The 7019-nt window shown below is 46.1% G+C and overlaps 1 pseudogene; it reads left to right on the top strand.

The window, feature by feature from the left end:
* The first annotated feature begins 5404 nt into the window (after positions 1-5404).
* On the top strand, positions 5405-5573 carry LOC122919960 (annotated as a pseudogene).
* Positions 5574-7019: the final 1446 nt, after the last annotated feature.

Genomic DNA, 7019 nt, shown 5'->3' on the forward strand with positions numbered 1-7019 from the left:
CAGACAAGACCCAGAATAGGCTGCGCTCAGGATGAGTCAGTCGATTTGTCATTTCCACATGAGATCACTTTGTTCCCGTGCAGACGTCTCATTTTGATTTGTAACTTATGATCATTAATTGATCCTGAGGACACGTCTGAGGTGAGATACAATTTGGCCACATCCGTTATATTTTGTTATTAGGTTGAGTTCACTTTTGACTTGAATAGGTCCGCAATCCGCAAGATATGGCTAAAGATAGGGCACGTGTTATCTTTTGGGGTTCGGAGGCATGGAATGAAAGCCTACGGAAAGACCTTCCGTGGGCTTTCAAGTCTGTGCCTCCGGACCGCAAAAAATAGGACTATCTTTTGCAGTATCTTGCAGATTGCAGACCTATTCAAGTTAATGGATCTGCACCACAATACGGAGTTCACACAGCTGGTGCCCGTGTTTTTCAGACCGCTATTTGTGGTTTGCAAGACGGGCATACGGTTGTGCGAATGGTCCCTAAGTCTGAGCAGCTGGATGGAGCACTCACATGAACTCCCTTGCCCTCTATATATATTTCAGAGAAGGCCAACGTGACCTCAATGGAGCCCCTTCGACTATAACGTTTTCTGTCCCCAAAGTTCAGGTTATCCGTACACCGTCAGCAGCATTCCACTGTGGGGCCGCAGTGAGCGGTGTACTGGCAGGAGGACACATAAAGCCTGGCCTAGCACATCCAATGTGCTAGGCTTTAGCGAAGCAGGCACCAGCAGGAGCAGCCAGTGGCAGATTATAATAGGGGCGTTTGGGTCGGTAGCCCCGGGCCTGGCATCCCTGGGGGGCCCAACGCCGACCCGAACACCCACATACTGTGGCGGGGAACGAGAACGAATAGTTCCCTGCCCCGCCGCCGATCACCGCCATAGGCTTCAGGCCTAGTAGGTCTGAGGCTTATGCGGTAGTGAAATACCGGTGCAGGGGTGCGTGATGACGTCATCTCGCGCCTGTGTGGGAGGGACACAGGACAATGAAGAATGCCCGCCTGCCTCACCATGCCAGACACAGGTAAGTATTAGCTTTTAATAGTTTTTTTTAATTTTTATTTTCTGTGTGTGCCAACTTTGGGGAGGGAGGGGGGGCAGAGGAGGACATGTGGCAGTGTGGTAGCAAATCTGTTCAGAGGGGGGGCAGCTTATTAAATGGGGGCATATCACTTCATGTGGGGCAGTGTGGGGGCAGAATATTACTTGGGGCAAATTACTTCATAGGGGCAGTGTGGGGGAAAATTACGTTATGGGTCAGTGTGGAGGCAAATCACTTCAGGGGGTGCAATGTGGGGGCAAATTCTTTATGGTGGGCAGTGTGGGGCCAAATTGCTTCAGGGAGTGCAGTGTGGGGAAAAATTACTTTAGGGGGTGCAGTGTGGGGGCAAATTACTTCATGGGGGTGCCAGTGTGGGGGCAAATTACTTTATGGGTGCCAGTGTGGGGGCAAATTACTTCATGGGGGGCAGTGTGGGGGCAAATTACTTCATGGGAGTGCAGTGTGGGGGCAAATTACTTCATGGGGGCAGTGTGGGGGCAAATTACTTCATGGGAGTGCAGTGTGGGGGCAAATTACTTCATGGGGGCAGTGTGGGGAAAATTACTATTAGGGGACATTATTTTTGGGGACACTATACAGGCATTATTACCTGGAGCACAATATAGGGTGTTATTATTACTGGGGGCACTCTAAAGGACATTATAACTGCTGTAGACACCATAGGGACCTTTGGGATAATTTATCAAACTGGTGTAAAGTAGAACTGGTTAAGTAGCCCATAGCAACCAATCAGATTCCAGCTTCTTTGGAAAATGAAAGGTGGAATCTGATTGGTTGCTGTGGGCTACTAAGCCAGTTCTACTTTACACCAGTTTGATAAATGACCCCAATTATGAGAAATCTGACATGTCTGTGTAACAAACTCTGTAGAGACGAGATGCGGCTGAAAGAGTTAGTCATGGCGTTCTGGGTCAAACGGAGGAGAAGAGGAAAGAGAAGGTCTACATGACAGGAGATGTCACTGGAAGTAAGAGGTATGTGGTGCTGTATTCTTCCTATATGTAGAGCGGGCTAAGATTTTAATTTGTAGATGTCACCTGCAGTCCTATGTAACAGCCCAGATAACAGTGCTAACTTTCTGTGTGCAGATAATGTAGTAGATGTTCCCTGCAGTCCTATGTAACACCCCACATAACACAATAATTCACTGTGTTATGTGGGGTGTTACATAGGACTGCAGGTAACATCTATGACATCTGTACACAGAGAGTTAGGAGATTGGTGGGGGTCAGACTCCTGGCACCCCCGACAATCAGCTGTTTGATGAGACCGCGATGTCCCTGTGAGCGCCGCAGCCTCTTTGCTCCTTACCAAGCACAGCGCTGTCCATTTGATAGCACCGCGCTTGGTATTGCAGCTCAGCCCCGATCACTCAGATGGGATTGAGCTGCACCTAGACCACGGGAATGATAAACATGATGTCATATGCCCTAGGAAGAGACTCTGACGCTCACGATGCACCTCAACCTCTTCATAGAAAAAGAAAAAAAATTAAATGGAGGGAAGGGCCCGTGTGGGGTAGACTGCCCCGGACCTCACATGCACTTAATCCGCCCCCGGGGAGCAGCAATGTGCTATGCAGAGCTCTGCCTGCACACATCGGTGCAGAATGCCCTGCAGAGCTTTTAGCGGAACGAGCGGGCGCAGGAAGGAGCTCTGCATAGCACATCACAACTCCGGCTCCCACTTCTCTCAACCTCAGGGAGGAGGAGTTTGTTGGAGCTCGGCTATCTTCGTCAGTCCAATACAGTTGCATACTTGACCTGGCTCCATCAAACTCCTCCTCACTGTGGGGGGTGCCACGGGGAGCGGAGGAAACATGATCCCCATTCTACTGTCTGGTGGGAGTCTCGGCAGTTAGGCCCCTAGAGATCAGATATTTATTACCTATCCTGTGGATAGGTGATAGATGTTGACTCCGAGAAAACCCCTTTAAAGAGGGTTGTCCAAGATGAAGTCAATGGGAGCAGAGCTGCAGTGACGAGCTCCGTCCACTACACAGTTGGTAGCGCTGTATAGTTCTGGTGCCAACTACAGCCGAACAGCTGATCGACGGGATTGCAGGGAGAGGGGACGCCAACTGATCAGCTAGTGATGGCCTATCCTGTGGATGGACAAACCCTTTAAGTGTACATTACATAACAATATGACTCCATGTCATATATAGAAAATCGTATTCTGCTTTTTGGAATATTTAGATTATAACTAGGGATGAGCAATTTTCATATTTTGAAGTTCGTGTGCGGGTTCGTGTTGTGGCATTTACTAAATTGCATTATGGATTCCGTTACCACGGACCATAACGCAATTCCATGACGGAATGCATAACGGAATGCCTTTAGAGGAATTCCGTTATTCATTCCATCATAATAGAGGTCTATGGCTTGCTTAACGGATCCGTCCCATTTCTGTTATGCATTCCGTCATGGAATTGCGTTATGGTCCGTCGTAACCGAATCCATAACGCAAATCAGTAAATACCACAACACGAAGCCGCACACGAACTTCAAAATATGAAATTCGCTCATCCCTAATTATAATGTTAATTAAAAAGATGCATTCTGAGGTTTCTAGGGAGTGGTTGGCCTTTAGTTTGTCCTCCGTTTTATGTCATTTTTTTTATTTTACCAGAATTTGTGTAGTTCAAAAAAGACAAGCTTAAAAATAGCTGGTCTGCCTGTGCAATCCTCCCCGCCCATGTGATGGATGAGGGAACGAGAAATGACAGCCAGATCACGACTGGGAAAATATAAGCATAACATCACTGGCTGGCTATTAATTATAGTCCTGTGTCTGATCCTCTGCTGCTCGGGGATGAAAATGCAGACAGGTCAGAAGACAGTGGCGCAGTTACCAGCCCTCAGGCCCCGGTTCTGCGTCTTGTCCTGCCTCTTTGTCCGTCTTACCAGTTTTGACACTGCATCCACACTCTTCCCTTTAAAGCTATGGGCTATAGAAGTGCTGACAGTGCAAGTAGGGTCTCCATTAAAGATAAATGCTGGTTTTGTGAAGGTGGAATAGAAACACAGTGCTGTGGGCACATATCAGAAGGTCCCAGCTAGTGCTCTGTATTGTCATAGACTTGGCACACCTTGGTGACCTCTGCCCCTACCTGCAGCTTCCACCCCAGGGTTAGTAAATGCATATACAGGAATTCAACCAGGGGCTTTTCTATAAAGGACATTTGTGAGACCCTGGGGGGAGCCTTGGGTATCAGGCTTACTGGTCCTCATTGAAGAGACCCTGCAGGCATATGGAGACTTCTTCTTCAGGCAATGCTCCATGGGACAGAAGTATGCACATGAGTTCATGTCAGCCAAACCAGAGACTTCTCCAGAAGAAAGATCAATCCATCTGTAGACAATTGCCAAGTCAGACTGGCCCACCAGAGGATCCTCTGGTGGGCCCAGTCTTTGATACCATGGTGGATCCCTAAGGTCCAGGAGAAAAAAAACATAAACACTTGGCTGCCTTTGGAGCCAGTCACTTTATTGATAATATAGGGGTTGGGCCAAGTGAATAATTTCCTCTGGTGGGTCCATAGAACACCAGTTCGACAATGGACAACTGTTTCCGGGTTCTTGTTCCTCATGGTTGACATAAACTCATTTGTATACCTCTGTCCTATGGAGCACTGTCTGAAAAATAAGTCTTCAAACACCCTCAGGGTCTTTAATTAGAAGCAGTACCTTTGTCAGGTGTTGGAGCATTGTTTATATCAAGATATCTCCAATTAAAACGCGCTTTGAAGGCCCAAACTGAGAAGGACATTTTTTCTTTCAATCCTTCCCTATTTTCAAATATTTAGTTGAGGCATGGTCTGGTAGAAACCTCCTAAGTGAGATATATTTCTTGTGGATAAATAATGGTGCTGGAAGTAATGCCTCTCAGCCTTTTGATAAATGGCCAAAAGACCTGAGGAACGTGTCTTCAGAATCTGGAGTACAATTTGAAAGAATATAAGGTTAATTTCTATTCTTTGATGTTGTGTTTTTTTTTTTTTATCAGTAAAAAAAGAAAGAAAATGAAGAGAAAAACAGTACTGTCCTGCGTGGAAGGCATTTCATCCACCAGCCAGGACCCTGCTCTGTACTGATGAGGGGCAAGAGCCCCGAAACAGTGTTGTCTACAGAGTCTCTGGTTTTACTGGTATGAACTAATTTGCATACTCTTTCCCAGGGAGCATTGCTTATAAAATATGTCTCTGTGCACTGCTGCTTCTCTTCAATAAGAAACAGCACTGTTCCCCCTGATCGTTCATCTACAGATGGGTCACTCTTCCTCTTGAGGAATCTCTGCTATGGCCGACATCAGCTTACTTGTATTTCCCATAGGAATCTCAGCCTTTTGGCTAAGATCAAGTGTAGTATCTGTTCTTATCAGGTCCTGTTGGTTAAGAGCCGCCGCCAACAGAGGACCAAACAGAGGACCCTAGGGTGTATGTCTTTGGCCATTAGTGCCATATGGTAGGTGACCAAGGGCCTCCGGATCGAAGCATTGGGCTGAGATGTTTGAAAGCTTGAGGTGCAGAAGTGTCAACCCTGAATTCACTGGGATGCACGCACTTCACTTTCTAAAATTTTGAGTGCACTCACCTCTATCTTTGCCTGGTTTAAGAAGCAGAATTTATTTTAATTCCAGCCGAATGTTGAGGGCAGTAACTGGCTCACATTCCCTTATTTTTTTTTTTATGTTCACTGTGTGTTCAGTTTCTGCATTTTGTTTTGTCACAAGGACTTTTCAGCATTTCGGCATCCTTATGGGTAGTCCTTTCTGAGGTCTAAGGGGGGGGGGGGGGGCAACTGGTTCTTCACCCCTTGCCAAGACCACTTGACCTCTCCCTCCGAAGAGAGGCCAGACTTCAGCTCTTGGCCAATAACTGGGGTGGCAGCCAGAGGGATGGCCACTAGTCCCAGACCCTTGCAGGTACCTTCTGGCCTGGAGGGACTGGGATTGGTTTATGGGGTGCCCTTCTCTTATGTAGAGGGCCTGTCATAGACCATGACCTAGTGCATGTTTTTGGTGTAGCACACTGTACAACTTTGTTGCATGGATGTAGAAAGCACAAAAAAATAAAAAAAAAGCAAAAAAAATTTGGGCCCAGCAATGAGCAATTAGATATGGGATTACTATAACACAAAGGAGGTAATAAAGAACAAAACAATCTATAATGAAGCGCCCTCTGAGGTGTATAATTAGCATTTATAGTCAATCACCATGCATTATTTATCTACGCACATGGTCTACTTATCTCTCTGCATAGATGGAAAGCTGAATTTCCTGAGAACGCTAGGTTCACCTAGGACATTGTGGTTTGATTGTTTTGGTATGTTACCCCTGTGGCCCAGTATGTAATGTTAGTGAAGGCCAATTTAGGAAATCCCTGTTATCACATTTATTTATTTTCTACAGCTTTAGATCACCACATGCTTTGCTTTTTAGCTGTGAATATATGGTAATTTTATCCCAAATCACTGAGCATCTGAAGTATTTACATGTGGTGTGGGACATTGGAACCTCTGTAGAGGCAGTGTGGGGAATATTTTTTGAATTGTGGAATTTTATAATCGTACGTTTACTAAAAGGACTTGTCCATTGGGCAACATTTTTAATAAAGTGGTACAGAATAGTGCAAAAAAAAAACAACAACAAACCACCGGTACTCATCGCCGATCCCCTGCCGCTGCTGTTCCAACAGTTACTGGAGATTTTGCCATGATTTAAAAAAAATAAAATCAGATATCATATAGTACATGATAATCTCTTTCTAACATAGCTAGAACCAGCCCTGAACCTCACATGGATCCAGATTTATGCTAGATTTATTTCAGGCTTGCAGCTCTGGGAATGTGTCCTTTTTTTGGGGGTGGGGGGGGGGGTCCTTCTTGCTGCAGCTCTCTTCCTATCACAGCTGGGGAGTATCCTTTCTGCTACAGTGCTCTCAC

Source organism: Bufo gargarizans, chromosome 9, assembly GCF_014858855.1.
Source record: "Bufo gargarizans isolate SCDJY-AF-19 chromosome 9, ASM1485885v1, whole genome shotgun sequence".
Lineage (NCBI taxonomy): Eukaryota > Metazoa > Chordata > Amphibia > Anura > Bufonidae > Bufo > Bufo gargarizans.